The sequence below is a fragment of the Haemorhous mexicanus genome, chromosome Z (genome assembly GCF_027477595.1).
Source record: "Haemorhous mexicanus isolate bHaeMex1 chromosome Z, bHaeMex1.pri, whole genome shotgun sequence".
Lineage (NCBI taxonomy): Eukaryota > Metazoa > Chordata > Aves > Passeriformes > Fringillidae > Haemorhous > Haemorhous mexicanus.
Window position 1 is genome coordinate 62,883,179 of NC_082381.1, and position 20,951 is coordinate 62,904,129.

General features: G+C 44.3%; 1 protein-coding gene across 2 annotated transcripts in view; it reads right to left on the bottom strand.

Moving 5' to 3' along the window:
- KANK1 (KN motif and ankyrin repeat domains 1) overlaps positions 1-13,417 on the bottom strand; it is a 129,749-nt gene extending 116,332 nt beyond the window's left edge. The window contains exon 1 of one of the 2 annotated variants that reach the window (XM_059837170.1): positions 13,264-13,417. The gene's annotated coding sequence lies outside the window, so the exon portion shown is untranslated. The remainder of the gene's footprint in view (positions 1-13,263) is intronic. The other variant, XM_059837171.1, reaches the window with a different exon arrangement.
- Between the last annotated feature and the right edge of the window lie 7,534 nt (positions 13,418-20,951).

Below are 20,951 nucleotides of genomic sequence, written 5' to 3' on the forward strand. Positions count from 1 at the left end.
GAGGGTTTTCCTTCATACTGATGAAAAAAAAAAAAATCATAATGTAAAATTAAGTTTTCAAGAAGGGATCAAGGAAATGGATGGATCTAATGGAGACTTCCTAGAGATTAGAGAGAAGCTCAGCATCTCAGTATAGCGAGACAAATACTGCCCCTTTTTTCATGGTAAGAAGCCATGAAGCTAGGAACCTCTTTGCCTGTAACTCCGTCTTCAACATCAGCACTAATCACCTCATCCATCAGCATCATCCAGCTTGAGTCCTGCCTGGGCCTTGCAAGATGAATTGCAAATCAATCATACAGCACAACAGCCTTCTTTCCACAGGAGCAAAACATAATTCATACAGGAACAGTCCCAACAGAGACTGGGGTTATTCTTGACCCAGAATAGTATTCAGTCCTGTAACAACCAGCTGTGAATTAGCATATTAACAGTGAAAGGAAATCAAGAGATCTATTAAAAAAAAAAACACATACATAAATCATCCTAGAAGAGTGTTCACAGCTAAGAAAACACCAGATTCCGGCAGCAAGCAGGAAGAGCTTAAAAGAGCACGGGTCACAGCCCATGGCCAGAGAAGGCAGTGAGGGGGCTAATCCACAGCCCCCACTATCCAGCTGCAAACAAGAGAACTCACTAAAGCAAGCATGGCACATTTGTGCTGTGACCCCTAGCCACTCTGTGGTTTATCCCAGGTTGTGTTCTGCTGAGAAGACGACAAAAATGCAAGTTGTCAGACACTCAGGGACAAGGCAAGGTCATACCAACATTCCTTACCAGAAAAAGTTCTTTCTGCACACTGCCAAGTAGTATGTATACCTTTAATTAGCTACACAAACTTTCTTTGTAATGCTGAGCCTTGAACTTGGTTCTAAGAATAGTCCAGTACATCTTCTTTTTTCATTTGCAAACTAGAACATTTTGTAAGACTGCAACAGCCTAAAAAGTCATGGCAGTCACCCACTGCTGCTGGGTTACAGTGAGAGGCAGCTGAATCTTTTTTTTTTTCCCCTCCACTTCTAAGGACAAGAAAAGGAATTGCACTACTGGCTCATTACTCCTGCTCCTGCAACAGCCTCATGAGACAAAGTTCAAAACTAGCAGAAATTTGATGACAGGCTGAAAATGTAAAGCAAAGGACAGTTTCTCAAGAAAAAATTATACTTGTCAGATTAGACAGCGGAGCCTGAATTCTGTCAGAGACAGCTCTTTCACTTCTCCCTTTTATTTCTTCCATTTTCTTCATGGTGACCTCCCCTTTTCTGTATTGTCTTAGAGACTTTGAACAGAGCAAGCATTCAGGGGCAGGGTGAAAGAGGAGGAACAGGCATGACTTGATGGGCACTGAACAAAGTGTGCGCTAGATAGAAAAGTTACAGGAAATAAAAGGAGTCCGGAGAGCTGAGACAGAGGAATAGCAAAAGCACAAGAACAGCCAAGATGCTTCACAGACATGTCTGGGCAAACGTTCAAGGCCACGAGGTAGAACTATCAGAAGCCAGGAGTTACATTATGCTTCTTTGTACTCCAGTAAAACCTACCCTGAGCAGCTTCAGGGAGGGATCCACAGGCAATACCACAACTTCCACTCAGTGACTTACACAGAGATGGGAGAAAGCAGCTGTGTTAGACATCCAGCACCCCCCTAATCCCTCTTAATCAATAAGCAGCTGGTAATCGACCTGTGTTAAGATGAGGCAATGGGCACAGATGGGCAATGAACTCACAAGCTTAGTCATGAGGGTGGCTGGCCAGCATGGACTAGTTAGGGCTGTGCACTGAACATATTTAACCTCCAGTATCAAAACCAGTATTTCTAGCAGGGATATTTTCAGACTCTTCATATCTCTGCAATGCAGTCAGAAACTTTCTGGTAACTCTCAGAATTATTCATCTAATTCTCCAAAACCAGCAGGAAGTTGACTTCAATTTTTCTGAGAAGACTGTGCTGAAACCCATATCACCATGAGCTGCTTGGGTATCCTGCTCTGGGCACATGATGTTCTCTTTGTGGCAGGCTAAGCAGGTGGGCAGAAGTACCAGTTCAAAGGTATTGAATTTACCTCCATATTCAAGTCAAAACCACTTCAGCCATGGTCAGCCTCTTGCTAGCAAAAGCCAGGATAACATACTGCAGCTAAATCTGTACCTGAAAGCCACCCTTGCTTTAATTAGATTCAGTCAAATCCAGGTCTTTGCAGTCTAGACATGGTTTAGCAAGTGCTTTTATGTGAGTAATTCATTGAGAAAGAGCACATGTTAAGTTCTATCTGGAGCTTACCTCAGTTTTGGCAAAAAAATAGCTAGATTTTGATAGGTCAAACACAGCTCAACCTAACTATTCCAGCATTGGTCCAAGGGAAGATTTTATTTTACAAAGGAAGGAAAATGTTCCTCCTTGGGCCTAATGCTTTTCCAAAGTTTAGCCAGCCACAAAAGGTGTTTCCATTCAGAGCAAGAGCAATAAACAGGACAATTTTGCAACACAGCACACACATGAATCTTGGGGCAATACAGAATACAGATTCCATGCCTTACTTGAGCCTCTCCTGCAGTCTCTAATACTCTGGGTTTTAGACAAAGGTCCAGAGATTAATAGAAAGCAAAGAGAAAAAGCACATATGGAGTAACTCCTGCTTCTTACCTGTGACAATACACTGGTCACACACCTATTTACAGCAACTTTACACAGGAATGTCAGGGCAGCCTTGTGGCTTGACAACTTCTGCACTGAGAAAGTGTTGAGATGCTCCAGCTCCAACAAAGCCAGTTGGACCAAGCTTTAATATAGACACAAATGGCTGTTGTCTGACAGAAAATTGTTGGTGGTCCTAGCTGTGTATAAATACATTACAGCTAATTTTTATTTGCTCAAAGAATCTCTGGCTTAGCAGTAGTAAGACATGGGAAACAGCCCACTGTTTCTGAAGACAGGATGTGCAGGAAAGTGCCTTACATACCCAGCTGGTTCTTCCGCAGGACAACACCAGTATCACAGGCCAGACAGTGCTCTTTGCAAAGAGACTCTCTCAGCACTGATGAAAGGCTAGCTGTAACTGGACATTGTGGAAAAAGAATATTAGGCAGTTCAGTTAACAGTTATACTTAAATGCACCAGTATGCATAAAGCAGCCCATAAATCCTGGCATTTTCACTCAGAGTAGAAGACAATTGTTATTTTCCAAGCATAGTCAGGAGACAACCCCGGCTCACTTTTGTGATGCAAATTAGCAAGTTGCTTGGAGGAAGAGGTGGGGAGGAAAAGACTTTTAACTGAAATTGCAATGAAACTTCCACCCTACCCAACAGTGACAGACACCAGCTCCAGCGGGGTCTCCTCCAGGACCCTAACACTCTCCTTCAGCCCGTGCACAGCCAAACCTCTGGCTCCTTACGCCACACTCTCCTCACTGCTGCATCTGCCATCTCGCTCACTTGCAGTCACCAAAGAGACCTGGACCATCCAAAACAGCCACCAAGTGTGTTAAACTGGGGGACATAAGACGCTGCTCTTCCACGAAGATGTAGCTACAAGGAAACTTTTTTTACCAAGCAGGAACGGCCTCCAAAGCAAAACACCATCCCAAATGAAATTCGGCTCAGGAATGTGAGCTATGTGGGCAGGGGGGCTCTGATGGATATAAAGGGAGGACAGGAGCAGGCAGGCTGCTTTCACAACAGTGGTTTCCAAGCCAGAGCAGAGGACCAGCTTAGCCGCCTCCCTCATCCCACTGCTTGCAGGCAGAGCTCGGGAATGTGAGCAATGCGGACTGGGGGCCAGGGGGCTTTGCTGCCCGGGAGAAAGGGATGGGAGGGGCTACCGGGGAACGACACAAGAAGACCAAGAGGCAGCTGGGGTTGCTGAGGAGTTGTAGGGCTCCTTTTAAGGGGGGGGAGGTTTGTGGAGGGGTCAAAAGGCTCAACTGCAGGCTGCGAACCAACAAAGGTCCCTTCCTGTCCCAGTCACCCTCTGCTTGTGGAAACAAAACTACAAATGTAGCTTTGCAATAAAACTGTCATTAATCTCTACCACCTAAAACAAACTGCAGGTCATCCTGGTTTTTTGGCCAGCTGTGGGCATGAAAATACACTAGCATTATGACTAATAAATCCATGCACCTAACACTTCCTCAGCCAAAGATTCAGCTGTACATGCACAAGCCTTCTCTGCCCCAGGCTAACAAAAGATGGAATTGCTACAGGTAACAGCCCTGAAACCCTCTCAAGTCTGCTTTAGCCAAAACCAAGAACCCCTTACAATGAGAACAATGTTCTGTCAACTGCTTATTTATAAAATTCTTGAAGAACTCCATTTTATTTCGACCACATTTTCTTGATCCCCACATCCCAGTCCAGCCACTGAGTGGCTGAGCACTGCCAGCCTGGCTGGAGCAGCAGCCTCCCAGGAGGTGCACCTCCCACCGCCGGGTCTGGGCACAGTGAGCCCGACTGCATCTCCTTAGCACGCCTACCGCATAACTCGTGACAGTCATGATGTGTGCACAGATACAAAGAGGGGTTTGTTTTCCTTAAATTTCCTCAGTGAGAAGGCTCCAGCGGCCACAACTATTTTTGTTTATGTGATCCTGCAGCATTGCTTAAAAACACAACAGTGGGCACAAGCAGCAGTAGTGATGGATGAGAAACTGCAGGAAAAACACAAAGGAGACAAAGACTCGGTGCTAAATCACAGATGGGATCAGGACCAAGGCAACTTCCACTACACACATCAGAACCCTTGTCTACTCAAAAAAACCCCATGCATGAAGCAGCCCCCGACACCACAAGAGCAAAGTAAGAAGCATACATCAAGTTTGTCAGCCCAGTTAAACGATGCTGACAAGATACATAAACTGCAGCTAATCATGCCCACAATAATTTCCAGCACCTCTTTGTTTCACAGGGATTTCACCTTGGTCTTGCAGGTGATTATATCTCCTTTTCGAATATTACTGACTTGCCATGCACAGAAAGCTTCTTGAGAAGGCTGCTGGCAAAGTGTAAGTTGAGAAAATGGTCAGGGATGCCACAGTAAGACTAGCATTCATCTGATGAAAGAAAACCATTCAACAGCTTATCATCAGGAAAAAAAAAGAAAGCAGCAACTTGAAAGTTTAAGAACAAGTTCAGCCCCACATATCAGGAAGGAATGGAACTTAAGCTAAAAAAAAAAAAAAATCTCTTCTTGTATTGCATTTTCTGAGTCTTAAGATTAGTCTGGGAAAAAGACTGTTGTTTTAAAAGTGAACTTATTAATTGAAAAATGTGAAGTGTGGTTTTTAAAAAAATACATTTTAATCGTGTTCCTGTAAATCCAAACTGAACACCTGAAAAGAGCCAAATGACTTTCAATGCCTTAAAAAATGGAAAAAAACCCCACCAAAACCTGTCTCCCCTACTCAGGAACTCTAGCATTTTACAGTTTGGCTTGGATTCCCCCCACCTCCCCCCCCCTTTTTTGGTTTATTTGTGCAAAACTAGGTATTATGAACAGAGTTTAGAGCAACTTCAAAACTTACATTTCTATTAAGTTAATTGTGAAGCAGCTTCAAAACTGACTAGTGACAACTGCTTTTTATTCAGAAAGCCTGAATTTTCTATTGCAAGCAATTTTCTGTTGCTAGACTCGACAAGGCAAAGTGCTACTGCCAGACAGCTGAAAAATACAGAGTAGCAAGAGAAGGACTCTAAAAATCACAGGAGGCTATAGAAATTCTGCTTCAATATAGCTGTAAAGTCCCACCTTGGTCAAGTTCCATGCTATTCCATAACATCCAGATCAAGTTTTGACAACTGTCCTCTGCTTTGTTTGGATTTCTCCAGCTATTCTGCACCACTCTTTTACTTCTGCTCTCTTGTGCACTTACAACACACAGGACAAAAAAGCTAAGCCTGGACTGCCAAATTACTTCTGCTTCCTGTCCCTGTTTGCCCCAGAAACCCAATTACAAAGTTAACTCATGCTAATGGAGCCTGAAGGGACGTGCAGTCACACTCAGCTACATGACAGGTCGCAATGAATGAAGAGCCCGATTTTCACCCTGGTTTGGTATCTGAAATGTAAACAATGCGCGCTGAAGTTTTATCTATTGCAGAACGGCAGGTACATCTGGGTGTATCTGTGGCTAATCGGAGTGAAAAGTCAGATTCCAACATATGAGTCATTACCCAGTAAAGCGCTCTTCTTAAAAACAAAACAAACAAACCAACCCCCCACAGTGGAATTCACCCCTGATAGAAACACCAGTTTCTACTCTGAAGAAACAATCAGCGAAACGATACATCTCTTAGCAGGTATTTTGCTGTGTCTATTGAGGTGAAAAACCCTGGGGAAAAAAAAAAAAGCAAGGCTCTGCTGTAGTGCAGCCCTCCGAAAACTGAACTGCAGCAGGAAGTAGAATATATCTTAATGTATCAGTCTACTATCACTGCAGAGAAACACTGATGAATTGGAACAACCTGCCTACTAACAGGTGGGTTAGTAACAAAGCACTGGTCAGAAAATACCAAATAACAAACAACCCTAAATTGCATTTGCCAAGCCGCGAAACTGAGAAGACCTATCAACTCTTTCGTTCTGGTTTCTCTTCTGTTGGAAGTCTGGAAATTGGGAGAAAAATGAAGCAATATTGCAGAATTTAATAACTATGCATGAGTCAAGTGCCCCTGCTTTTGTCTCGCGATCAGTATCTTGACTGTCCTTTGTTACTTTACATACTCTAATTTTAAAACACTCAGAAGTGTCTACATAAATAGAGAGAAAGGTTCCCTACTCTGAATCTAAACATTACGTTTCCCAGTCACCACACTTCGCAAATTCCATCTGGAGAAATACTGAAGAGCCACGTAAAACCCTCATGTATGTATCTTTCTTCCCCTATCCCAAGTAAATTAGTTTTGTATATCTCTCAGAGATCCTCAGCATATGCTGTGACAGAGATGAAAAGAGCATCATTCACAGAGATTTCACTATTGTCCGAGGTCCTTGGGGGCTTTTTGACACAGCTGTTCCAAAACAGCTCAAGAATGAGCACCATCCTTTTCTCATTTAACAGCTCATGAAGTGAATGAAAACACTGCGATGGAAGCCCCACCATGCACAGCCATGTTTATGCACCTAAACAAACACATTCAACCTCTGACACTGTCTCCCTTCAGGGAAGATTTCCAGCCGTTAACTGGGAACACAGTTGTGGCAAAAAAAAAAAAAAAAAAAAGATAAAGGATCAGATTGGCTCGGGGGAGATAATTAGCTGAGTTTTAAATAGATAATTAGTTTAGTTTTAAACTAAACTCAACTTGTTAGTCTTTGAGACTAGCAGGTTGCAGGCTGATGAGTAGAAAATGCAAGGCAAGGGGCTCTCCCAGTCCCACCCACAAAGCAGTGCTTTAATGATAAGTGCTCCTGATCCTCATCTACCAAAAAGGTTCTAATGGACCAAATCCACACAACATGGATTTCCAACTCACAGGCTCGGGAGGCAATCACAGTACCGTGATTTCGTGCCTATTAATTTCTGACACATCCCTGTACTACCGCCGAGGCTTCCCACCCTCTCAGGCTATGTTGGCACTGCCCGTGGGACACTGCGCACACATCAAATAGCCGGGGGTGAGGGGAAGGATGGAGGTATTCCAGCACATCTGTTTCCAGCCAGATCAGTGTTCCAATCGGGTTTGTCCCACAGCCACATTAATATCAGCACCAACAGAAAGAAGGTGGCAGCAAAAGTGCAAGAGAAGAGCTCGCTGCTTTCAGCCAGGCACAGGTTTTCTGCCTACCTGCAGCCCCTGTAAAACCCCTGTGGCACAGGCAGAGTCAACAGGAAAGAGCCAGGAGGTGTGGGGACTGGCACGGGCGCTGAATAAAACAGAAACATTTCTGGTGCCACTCAGCAATTCGTGGTGCAAAATCATCTGAGCCAATCTGGGCAGCATCCTCCCCCTTAACAATGACACTGCAGAACTGGGAAGAGATCAGAAATACTTATAAATCGGGAAAGAGACTTCAAAAGACAGTTCGATCTTTAACAGACCAAACTACATTATTTGGCAGGGGCTGGTGGATTATGTAAAATAATAGATGGTGCATAAAAGCTAAATCTTATGTCAAGAAGTGTGGATCAAGCCATACAATTAGGAGGCTGGAATGTGCTACAGAACTCATTGTCAGTGCACAGCAGCCATAAAGGCTAACAGTTTGGTGAGACCAAGAGAAGAACTGATCATTTGTGTGGGTAACAGCCCTGTCTGGAAGCTAAACTTGAGAATACTACTTGAGAAATAGTAAAAAAGTAGGAAAAAAAAAGTCCAGGGACTTAGAGTTTAAAAGTCAATGTTAACTAATTACAGACTCATACACAACATACAGGATTGATTGGACCTCAGTCATACATGTATGGGTACCTCACATCGGATAAAAACCTCTGGTACAGAACCTCTCAACCCAAAGCAGCCTTACTCAGGCTAGTGCCTTGTCCAATAACCAACACCTTGACTGTTTGCATCTTCTTGGAAACCTCAGCAGCAGCATAATCCAAGCCTGCCAGGGCATTACTGCTTCATGTAAAGGTACGGGACTCTTTGGGACCAGAAGAACAGTAAGAAAAAGCAAGGTCCTTGGGATGAGGAAAGGGTACTTAGATAATGAAGAATTCAACACAACCAGCAGCTTAGGGCATCTACAGGCAGGAACTTCAGAGCACTAGCATATGATGAAACAGGCCTAATACTGCACCAGGCCAGTGCAGACCACCAATCCATCCCCTAAGTGTGGCGGCACAAACATTTGTCCAAGAAATCCACTGAGGTGCTCCCACTGTCCTCCTGGACACCAATCACCCCCAAACACCACAAAAAGCTGCTGTAGCTCATGGCATACACAGCTGCAGAGAGGATGGAAAAGCAGACATATTATGCATGTAGGAGACTTGTCTCACTGACACTACTTTGTCTTGAGCTCTGTGTGTCACACAGCAACATCCCAGTGCTCCAGGACAGCACAGACATCTCTGTCTGCGTGAGGGATGGGACACAGGCACTATCCCTGAGCCCCAAAGCAAGCTCCTCCCACCATCCCCTTCACCAGAACATTTTCTGGAGATGCCTTGTTTTGGGGAAAGGTAGTCACAACCTCCAACCCATCAGGGCAGGTATCTGGGTCTACTTTTGGCTCCTGTGTGCAATAGGGAGCCCATACATCAGAAAAGTATGTGAACAGCAGCTTGGCTTTTGAAAAGACCAGACTCAGTTTGACAGTGCTTATCCACAATTAAGTTCCAACTGATCTTGTCCGACTCCTCTGTCTTCAGTCTACGCACATCTCTAAAGAATTAAAGGGACATTGAAAACACGCATTCATGACTCATGCTTAATTGCCAGCTATCCTTCCTCAGTACAGCTCTAATTAGAAATCAGAAACACATTTTTGAGCTCAGAAAAACACAAAAAATTGGCACTAAGTGACAAGGGAAACCTGTGGGAGTGTTCTAAGTCCAACAGGATGTCAGCTCCTAAGTTATGCTTTAGCCAGACTAGTCATTGGGCTTAATACAGGGTTAAGAGCCCAGAGTCTGTGGTAGCCCAGAAGAGAGATCAGATGCTCTTGCCACCCCTCCTGAATGACAGATTTTTTTTTTTTCATTACTATCAAAGCTCAGAAAGCATTTCCCATGTTCACTGTATTACAAGCCCTTTTTTCCTCATCATGGACATGTACACCATTAATGGTGAAAAAGTGACTATCACCACATACATTCTGCTTTCTGGAGTTTGCCAGGGAACCTTTGGTGAAGTACAAAAATAAACATGGCCTGAATCACTTTTCAGATTTAACCACAAGACTCAACACTACTGTCATGACTGCAGATACAGTTTCCCAAAGTCTAATACATGGGCAGAATTCAGAATTAGAGAACACACTAGGATAGACCTTACAAGTATAATTCACAATACAACACTGCTAGGAAAATATATAAACTGGGGGGAAAAAAAAAAAATCAATTATGCCAATTGTTAATTACTGCCATGTATTTATGTCTTTAGGTACCAGTCTTTTGATAGCTGGGAACAGTCACATAATTTGCATGTTATTTCCCCTCAATGTATAGCCTCCTTAATGGAAGCAAGAGACAACTGTGGAGTGTCAGAATTGACAAGCCTAAGTAGTTTCCCTTGAGATCCCTAAATGCCTTTTTACAGCACTGCCAATTATTCAACCATGCAAGCAGATACTATTAAGATACTTAAAATGAATCATTTCCACTAGACTCAAACACATTATAAACCCCACCATAAATCTCAATCTCTAGTCAAGATGAGCTTATTTAATAATGTTCATAAATATTTTATTTCATAAAGTCTTGTGAATTATGGTTATATACAAAAGGTTTATAAAAATACAATGTTATTTTTAGATATTTTTATCTAGTTTAAACAAAAGACTTCTCAAATAAATTCTGTAAAAAGTTACAGCTGGCATTTCAAGTTATCTGGAAACTACATTTACTGCATCTTTAAGAAGTTAGGTGACATCATAGTTTTTTGGAAGTAGTTCATTGCTACTTCTTGTTGCAATCCCACTTGAACTCCTCCTCATCATCACAACATGAAAACCTAGTCATCAGCTTAACACGTGTCATCTTGACACAACCCACAAAGATTTTAGATAAAATTCATACTTGTGCACATACATACACACAAGCTTTCAAGCCACTTTCCAAGTTCTATGCTTCTTCCCTTTCTATAGTGCAGAGGAGAATTTGAACGGATAAACAGCACAAGCAGTAATGCCTGAAACACCTCCTTTGTCCCATTAGTCAATTCCATTAGCTAAATGACTATGGAAAAAGCCCTTCATCTCCATGACCTACCACTTCAACAGGTGCTGACACCACAAGAAAATCTGCATCTCTCCTCAGTTAACAACTAATGTTTTAGCAACTAAAAGCACAGATCAGATGCCCATTCCCGACAGCTCTTCACAGTAGCTCAGCATCATTTGCAAAACTGACTCTTCATTTGGATGTTTTCATTTCACTTTCACCATCTATTATTTAGACATTCAGGGCACTGCAGAAATTGAGACGACAAGCTGTGCCAGAAGCTTACAAACCTGAGAAAACTGCTAGAGTGAGAAAAGGCAAACAGATACCAAGGGGGAGCTACTGGATCAGCTCACCTCAAAGTGAAGTAATTTCTGCTACAAGAAATGCCTCCATAGCAGGTTCTCTCAAGGAGGTGGGATTTTTAAAGATATCCTGAACTTACACCAAAAAGCAGTTCACATTGTTTTCAATCAAGGCTTTCTCCAGTGCAATTTTGAAGTAGAGCCCTATCTTAAAAGAAAGCAGGTGTGCACAAATTAAAAACTAAGACACTAGGGACTCCTGTATGGGCTGGAATGCTACAGAAGTTGTCCCCAAAATACACTTTACAATATGAATCTCCTTCTAGTTAGATTGCTAGCAATACAAAGGGACAAACCACACTGTGATGTCAGACAAATGAAACAGAGTCAAATGTAACACCAAATTCCATTAAACACGTGGTCAGCAAAGCTACAGATTTTGAGGCACACGAGAGCCCGTATCCACCTATCCTTAAGCCCAAACTGCATTCTGCCAGCACCTGGAGTTGTGCCACCGCCCCGGCACTGGTGTGACCCACACTCAGCATTGTGTGGAATGCAACAAGTTTCCCACCCCACTGCCCCACACCAGAGCTGGAGAGGTGCACCAGAGCTGGAACCCCTCTCACTCGAAACCAACAGAGGAAGGACATAGGCTGTCACACCATATGACAATATTTCATCTCCTCTTGAGGAGAAAGTTTTGGGGTGGAATCCTATTTCTAGTCTGGTCACTAACATATGGCAGATGTTCCCAGCCAGAAGAGAGACAAGACTTCAAAGATAGTGCTTGCAGCACGGGTTGGATGCAGCTTTATTCCTGTCAGGCAGTACCACTTCGCCCTACTGGCACCCACTCCCTCTGGAAAACTGACTCTGGACTTGAAGACCCAAGCAGCATTTCTAAGGACTTGACACACCACCTGAACAAAAATGTCAGGGCTCTCTCTACATATCATGAACACTTTCTAAATTAGTTTGGCCTTTCTAAAATTCACACATTAACCCGATCAGCTTCCTCTGACTTTTCTCATATTCTCCTTCCTTCTCCACAGACACTCACACAACGTTTAGTAAGACCCAGTCACCCTGACAGAGGGGGTGACATAAAAGAGTAAGATACTGCCGATATGTTTAATCAGGAAATTGTCATGGTATCTTTTATGGCTTGCCAAGATACAAGATAGCCAACTATGCTACTGATATGCCAGACGGGCTTAGCTGCTACTTAAATGTTTGAGAGGTTTGATTTAACAAAAAGTACCCTATACCTGACCTTAACATCGGTACAAGAAAAGTTAAACTCAGTTTGGTCCTATGTGTAACTCGGGGACAAAGCAGTCACAAGAAAGTCACTATCATTACTGAGGTGTGTAATTACGTCTGAATGTACGTAAATGTGTATCAAGCTCTTGGGTCCCACAACGTTGTTTCAGAAAAAAAATAAGGCTGTTTTCTAACACTTCAGGATGTCTTTAAGAGTTTGTGAGTTGGGTTTTTGTTTTTTGGTGAAGAGCATTCGTGAGACTCGTGAAGAGCAGCTAAAGTTAAGGCACTTTCATGTACTGAGCATCAAAGCCCAAGACCTTCCCCTTTTCCCATGCCCCTACCCCCAAAAACTCTCTACTCTTTTGAAGTGCCGGCTCACAAGTTAGTGACGGTCCATTTAAACAAAGCACCGGTGAACACTGCTCTCGCTTGTGACCCATTCCACCCCCTCCTCTCCCCTGCCCAGGTACTTCCCGCCGCACCCGGCCGTGCCTCCCTCGGGGCAGGGTCGCGCCTCCGCGGCTCCGAGAGCCGGCGGGATGCGGCGATGCACGGAATACGCGCGTCCGCGCCTCGTTTAGCATTAGCAAGCATTTTTATTCAAAACGGGGAGGGAGATCAACAACTCTTCGCGACACGCTCACAGACCGGTCCGCCGGGACCGCCGTCTTCCTCACCAGCGGGGCAGCGCCGTGGCTGACCGTCTGCTCGCTGCCGACAGAGCCAGGAGCTCGCCCGGGGCCGGGGGGAGCTGCGCTGCTCCTCTCGACGAGAACGGCGGCGGCAGCAGCTTCGCCGCCGCTACGCTTGCCCCTCGCCCAAGCGCCCACGTCCAGCCCGTCCCCATCGCATCCCCCGCCGCTCACCTCCGGGCTCCGCGTCCCGGCGAGGAGGTTGGGGAGGGCTCCAGTGACCCCGCAAAACTTCCGCTCCCGCTCTCCCTGCCTCCCTCCCGCCGCCGCGCTGCGAGTCCGCGGAGCGCTCCGGCCCCGCTTTGTACCCGGCGGCGGCCAAACTGCGGCTGCGCGCTGCCCAAAACCAGCGCGGCGCCGCCGGCCACGCTCCTGCTCCGGGCCCGGGCTGCCGGCTCCCCGCTTCCCCAGCCGGCCCCTCTGCATCCCCAGCTGGCCCCTCTGCATCCCCAGCCGGCCCCCCGCACCCCCAGCCGGCCCTCCTGCCCCGCCGCGGGACGGGAAGCATCAGGGCGGCCTGGCCGGGTGCACGGCGTGGCGGGGTAGCCCCGGCGGTGCGCTGGGGTGCGAGCGCCGGTGGCAGCGGCAGCAGAGAGAAGTTTTCTCGCCCCCGCTTACGAGCCTGGCTCGGCGGCTCGCCGGGATGCGGGAGCTCCTCGTCAGGGAGAGTAGGTTACCGTCGGGGCTGCGCCTGGAAATTCGGCATCCTTGGGAAAATCTGCCATGTGTGCAGGTTGGAGGGACTGGTTCGAAGCACAGAAAAGGAGTGTTGGCCCCAGCAGGTCCAATTAATGGGGTCAGATCAGATACCTGTCCCAGGCTAGTACACAGTCCAGTGCCGAGTGACTGGGATTCCCCAGTGGACGCTCTCCCGTGAAACGCTTTTTTTCGTGTTTGAGCCTCGCAGAATGTGTCCTCCGGCTGCACTGGGTTGGATGGGGTCCTCGGAAGGGCTTTTCAAGAGCAAAATGGGCATCAGCTCCCTCTGCAGTGTTTTGTGAACCTAAGCTCAGAAACAAAGTTTTTAGACTTGTGCCATGATTTTTACTGTTCAGAACAGGCCATCTCTAAAGCCTTTTCAGCTGCGAAAGGATACAGCAGTCCCGGCTTTTGTTTGCCTTGAATTTTTTTCGCTTAAGGGTTTGAATATTTGGAACGGATTGATGGATGTTTTCTTTCACTCCTCCCACTCTTATCTCAAGAGCTATCTCCGTTGCCCCAGGGCTCCAGTGTCTCCAGGAGCTAATGATTCAGAAGCTTTGTGGTGATGCCAGGAAGGTTTCACAGGACAGTCCCTCCCAAATAAAAATCAGAATCCACAGGCCAAGAGTAAGCAAGATACAGGAGACTCAGCAAAGTCAGGAGTGCACAGAAAGCAATGCCTGGTCTTCTTTTCCAGCTCTGGATATAGGACCCTGCAAAGTGATTTTTGTGAATTACTTCGCAGAGCAAAAGGACACAACTTTGGTGCCACAATCCTTGCTTTTTCTGGTTTTACCTGTAGTGTGCTGTCAAATACCAAATACTGGCATCTTCTGATCCCTTCTCATTTCCTTCTTTCTGTGTAATTCCTCTATTTTTCTTCTGCCTTTCCCTGGTTAATTCTCCCGAAGATCTGCATATTCCCAGATTTTATTTTTTTTTAGACATGTTACCTGGAATTTATGAATGGAGACCACCAAAGTTTCTCTCAATGATTATTGATTCCAGAATAGACGAAGGAGGGTATTAAGGAAATTTTCAAATCTCTGGGGTTTTGGGTTTTTTTTCCCTATGGACCACACTCAAGTAATGGAAGACAAAAAAATGTTAGGGTTTTATCATTCTATAAAAAGCTAATAGGTCCAGCGACATTTCCATCTAAATAATTTCCAGTATTTCTTCTGAAATCTCTGAAGCCTTTAAAACATTTTAGAGATTAAATCACATCTAGTATTTTTCTAAGTAAAGCTGCTATGACATTGATGTAAACCACCTCTCAAACCACAGAGCTTTTATTAAAAAAAAAAAAAAAGATTTTTGCACATATTAGTTCAAACCCACATATTTTTAGGCCCTGCAGCTCTTTAAGATGCTAATAGTTATTAATCCTGACTGCTAACTTCCCGTCCAGAGGCTATTTTTTAATGGCTGAATTACCAACTCCAGAAAAAGGGGTTACTGATGAAAGAACTAATTGAGATAACAGTGAGCACCATTTACCATTTTTTATATTACCAACCAAAAAGAAAGTATATTCAGACTAGCAAACAACTCTTTACCATCAGCCTATTCATCTGATTAGTTGGGTCAGGACCATGTTGTACCAGAAACTGTACAAACAGAATGAAAGCACTCAGACTACGGCAGTGTACAGAGCAAGCAGATAGGACTCTTTCCACTTCTCCCACTTAATCCTTTCTTTCAAGAGCTGCCAGCTCTTGACAGTTAAAACAAGTGAAATTAAATAAAGAAGTCAATTGTTGCATTACCCACGTAAGAATGACAAATCTTTCAGCGTGGTAGTGCAGTGGATGGGGCTTTTTCCTTTGATGGTGCAATTAAAACCGGCAGGTCTTGGTTCACCCTTCAGCTCTTTGGAGCTTGTCTGGCCCTGCAGAGGACTTGCAGAGTGCACTAATTGGGAGCTTCGGGGATCTGCCAAATGGGGCAGAGGGGTGTACAGGCAAACTCGAAGTGAGGGGAGCCAGTAAGCACCTCCAGTCTGCTCCATCTGCCCTGCACATGCGTGTAGAGAAGGCTTGGAGAGGGGACAGAGCCCCACTCTGTCGAGCACCAAAGAGAGAAACATGTCTCTATCTGAATTAATCCAGCCAGAGCCTCCAGGAGAAAGGGGGATAAAGACATGAATGTGTTGCTACTGCTTCACAGGTGTGAGCCATGAGGAGCTGGTTCCTCCTTCCCAGCTGGGCACTGGCACTGGCTTTGTCACTGTCAGAGATGCTGGTGCAGCTTCCACCTGGGGCTGTGGGAGTGAGCATTGCCTAAGCACCAGCAAGAGACACTGGGCTGGGAATATGTGCTTTTGCAGGGCTTTTCTAGCTCCTTAGGCTGTTTTTTATTTGTGATCTGCTCTGACAGGTAGGAAGTCTGGACTATTGAACATTTAGAGAAAAAGTCCCTACCACCCCAAAAAATCCCAAACCCACCTATTTCCTTCAAAACGCCAGATGCCCATGTCTGTGAGCAGGAAATCGTAAGGGATATGTCTAAAAGTAAGTAAAAGTAATACTTTGAAGAGAGATAACACATTGTATTTTTCCATTATCTTGTCCAATAAATATTGTTGTATGCTTTGACAGATATTTCAGATTGCTCACAATACAGATAAACCCTCTGTACACATAGAGCATGTGTTAAAACCAAGAAGGACTTCAGAGAAATCATCCTACCCTTCTGCAGTGGGTTGAGCAGAGGCTCAGGCAGAGTGAGCTCTCATGGATTTTCAGGCCCCATCCTTCTGGATTTTAACACTTCCCATGCTGAAACCTGTTTTTTGTTGGATATCCCTCACAGCTTACTCAGGAGCCACTGGGTCAGTCGCATCAGCATCCTCTGTGCTGCCAGCTGCTGAGTACAGGTGATCTGAGGGCTGAATTTAGAGGCAGGTTGCATCAACCTTGTTTCCATCTGTGGCCCACATTTGTAGAAGTGTGGAAAGGAGGGGCATCAGACATTTCCTCTGCTGCTGCATTTGGCAGGAATTTTTTGCTTTGCTGCCACCATAGAGGAGCACGAGAGGCCATAGTTATCTTAGATGAGTTGCCTTAGGTCTTCCTCAAACTGCAGTGTACATCTATGGCTCCACAGCAAGCAGCTCCTCAGCACCCTAACTCATAAATCGCATATTTTCTCTTCTCCCACATCTCTCTAACCTCAGAAAATAGGATGCTGACATTTCCACAAGGCTCACAGCTTCAGGGAAGTCCCCTAAGCCACAGCAAACTTCACCTGATTTGTAGCGGTAGTGCAAACACTCCTGATGTATTAAAAAAAACAATCCTATGAAAATTTTGTAAGAATAATAATTCATGATTTTGCCAAACAAAACAAAAAGTTGAAATGAGTTGAAACCATAGGAAATGGTAGTGTTTTCCTGTGCCTTCTTTTGTCCATTCTAGAAATACCACTTACCTGAAAAAAAAACCCTGTATTTTATTTTTTATCCAAAAGTAAGATTTGGCATGTAGGAGGTGAAGTTCAGGCACCCACCAAGAATGACCAGAACCAAGTGACCCTCCCACCCTTGGCTCCCTGCCTTTTTGGTCTGTCAAACAGAGAGGGGCTAAGCAGGGCAGGGCTGTGGTGCTGAGTATCCCCCATCTAAGGCTCCTCTGCCTCTCAAGGACACTGTGAAGTGCTGGTTATTGCCAAGCAGCTGCAATGCCAAAGCTGGATAGCAGCCTAAGGAATTAAATTAAATACTGTTTAAAAAATACTGAGTGTTTGCTGTTGTGAGTATTCTGCACACCATGGTGAGAGCAAGGGTAATGTGTTTCACTGGTGTGGATGACCCCACACAGCAGACATGGCAGCTGAGAGGCAGAGCAATCCTCTCCCGGCAAGCTTGTAAAAGCCCAGCTTTTTCTCTCTTTTGCTGTCCTGACTTACTTTTAGGAATGCAGCAGTTTCAGTAGGTGCACGTTGTGTCTCTCTTTTTCTCAGCACTGGCAGTTTCTACACCGCTGGCAATTCACACTGCATGGCTGGTTTCTGCAGAGTGCCATCTGCAAAGGAAAGATGTTACACAAACACAAAAGAAGGCAGGGTATTTTTTTCCACCCTGGTTCATGGCTCACACCAGTGGCAGCAGGGAAAAATACCATAAGCTTGCCTGAGAGTCCAGAGTTAGATGAAAGAAGGCAGCAGGGCACCTGATTTTCCATCATCAGAGTTTTCAATGCTGGAGGGTATGTGCTGCTGTTTGCCACACATTGTCTTGGATCTCACCATTAGGCCTATGGATATTTGAGGCAGAACAGTGTTCTTGAGTTGTGCATGAATGCACAAGAATGCAACTCCAGAAATAATTTACTAGATGAAATGTAGCACTTGCCTTTGGAGAAGCAATGTCAAAATATGCTCCCCAAGGTTTGAGCAATTCTAATATGACAGAGGAAAAAGTTGCCACCAAACTTTTGTCCCTGAAGTATTTTAAAGAATGCTTGATTCCCCAGAGCTCCCAGACCTTTATTTTTGAACAGGATGAGGAGGCCACTGCAGTTTAGTGTAGTTGTGTCATCAGTATAATGAAGTTGTACAACCAAGCTCAATCTCTACAAAAGGCCTTACTTGGACTTGATGCCTGTCATGATTCACGTGAGGGATTAATAGAATAATTTCCTTAAAGGATATGTGCATACAGCAGCTAGGGTTTTGAACCACATTGGAGAATCATGCTGAAACCTAAAATTATCACCAAAGATCTCTTTTCCCAGCCTGTGCTGGGAAAGATGAGCATGTCTGCATGACAGCTTGTGAGAGGCAGAGTTGGCCTGAATGAGGCTGGATATTCACAGCATGCTTGTCTTACATGCCAGGGCAGGGAGAAAATATTTTATAGCACCCCAGAAGCAAATTGGAGACCCATAGTAATAGGCAAAACAACATCTGTAGGGAGAACTCAGGACAGAAAAAACATTGGCAATTTCTTACCGGAACAAGAAATTTATAAAATCAACTTCCAAAGTTAGACTCATTGGATGCAATCCTAAATTTATGCATGCTCATGCCAAGGAATAGCAGAAGAAGGAAGCTAATGACCCCAGCATTTGTTTCCATCATGCGTAAGTCATTGGAGGAGTTTCTCCTTCATTGTGGGAATAGGTAGGATATAGGTAGGTCCTATTCTCTTCTGCATAGACAAATTTGTTTACTTTGTGCAAATGATTATTTGATTTAATCAAATTCATTAGACAACTGTCCTCTTAGAATGGTGTATCTCAAACTTCGTTCTAGTTTCAAGTTCATGAGAGTATTTTAACTAAGAGGCATGGTATCTTTTTTTAAAGAAATATGATTAGGATATTGACTAAAAATGCAAGAAAAAAACTTAATGTACTTGGGTGTTTTGTTGAGAAGGGTGGTGGACCCACATTCTGTTCTTCTCACCTGCTGAGTGATTTAACAAATAAGGGCCCATCTGATGGTCATTTAATGACGACTCTCAACACTAAAGGTCTCATCTTGACTAGAAATCAAGCTGAAGAAGACAACAGGCCTTTTGCTCCTGTTTGGAAGACATCAGCGTGAAGCTGCTTTGCAGAGGCTGGGGACAACTTATTTATTCTTCAAATGCATGCCATGCTGATTAATCTGTGCTTTATAACACTAGTTGTGGGTGTAGATCCTCTCTTATAACTCACAAAGATTTTTCATCCTGAAGCATCCAGTATTGGTTTTTGCATCAGCAGGGATACAACATGCCTGGTGTAAAAATACTGTATTTTTGTTTCAGTGAACTCATGACTAGCAGTGTAAGCCTCCAGCCCTAAGATGTACCTACAGCCAACACAAGATGGTATCTCCACCAATTAGCAATACAGAAAATTAGCAGTGAACCAAAACTAGTGGAAATAATGGGACATGCTGCAATGCACTCTGTTTCCTTAAACTATGCCTATCTGTGACTTTATTTCCAAGCCATGTAATTTCCATCCACAGCACCCCTTTAGTGCATAGGATGTGGAACCAGTGGTCCCTCCTGACACCCATTATTTCTGGAGATGTGCAGGGCTGTGTCACTCCTCCTAAACAGCCTGAATCCTCTCCTGAAAGAAGCAACCCCAAGTTTATTCTGCCTCCTTCAAAGGAGGGATGTGTAAACAGTGTGCCTTTTGTTCGTTGCTTTTGCAGTTTCCCAGACCTTGGTGTAAACTAGCAAAATCCAGGAAGTCAGCATTAAAAAAAATTAAAACAAAATGAAACAAAACAAAACCGATGAAATCAACAAAAAACAAAAAACCAAATGAACAAACATAGCCCGCCAAATCCACAGAAGCCCCCCCAAAAATAAGGACGTTTTTATGAGGAAAAAATTTTAGGAAAATAAAATTTAGGAATTTTATTAGGAAAATCTTTTAGGAAAAGATTTTTCTCTGTTTTATTTGTTTAAATATTTTGTGATTACTTTTTGCCTGACAGCTGCCATTAGTGCACAACAGTCCTCCCTTTAGTGCTGAGAGCTCCACATGGTCTAGAAAGTGAGATGCATTCAGCAATTTACCCTGCCCTTTTAAAGTACTGCTCCTTTGTTCCCAGCAGTGTTGGTGTTTTGATCTTTTCCTTTCTGATTGCTAATTAATAGATGGATTTCTTTCACTCAGCTGCAGCCTTCATCCTAGGCTGCAGTGGGCCTTGGAGGCAACAGGGTTTCCCTACAGCCTGAGCTGAGCAATCCTTTTTACACATCCTATATGCTCTTTAATCTGCCACAGATTACAAGAGTTTTGCTCTTCCTAATTAATCAATGATTGAAGCCTCTTACATAAACCAACTTTGAAATATTTTAGACACTGTTGATTTAATATTATTTTTCCAATGTTAAAATCTGGCAGTGTGAAGTACAGTGAAGATGCCATCCTTCCAGGCTGCTAACAAATCTCCAGACTCTGAGGCAAGTGCTATCAACTTAATTTTTGTAAAGTTGTTCTTGCTTACAGCCCCTTCCCCTTCTCTCTTCCCCTTCCCTTCCTTCCTCTGGGAAAAATGTCTCCTCAAGGGTCTAGATTTGAGCCCAGGATTTTATGCCTTAAGTCAAAAAGGAACACACTCCTTTGGAGCACTTCCAACCTTTTTTTGACATCTGAGAAGGGACTGTTCATCTCTTTAAAAGCAAACAAAGGAAGGGATAGGGTTTTGTG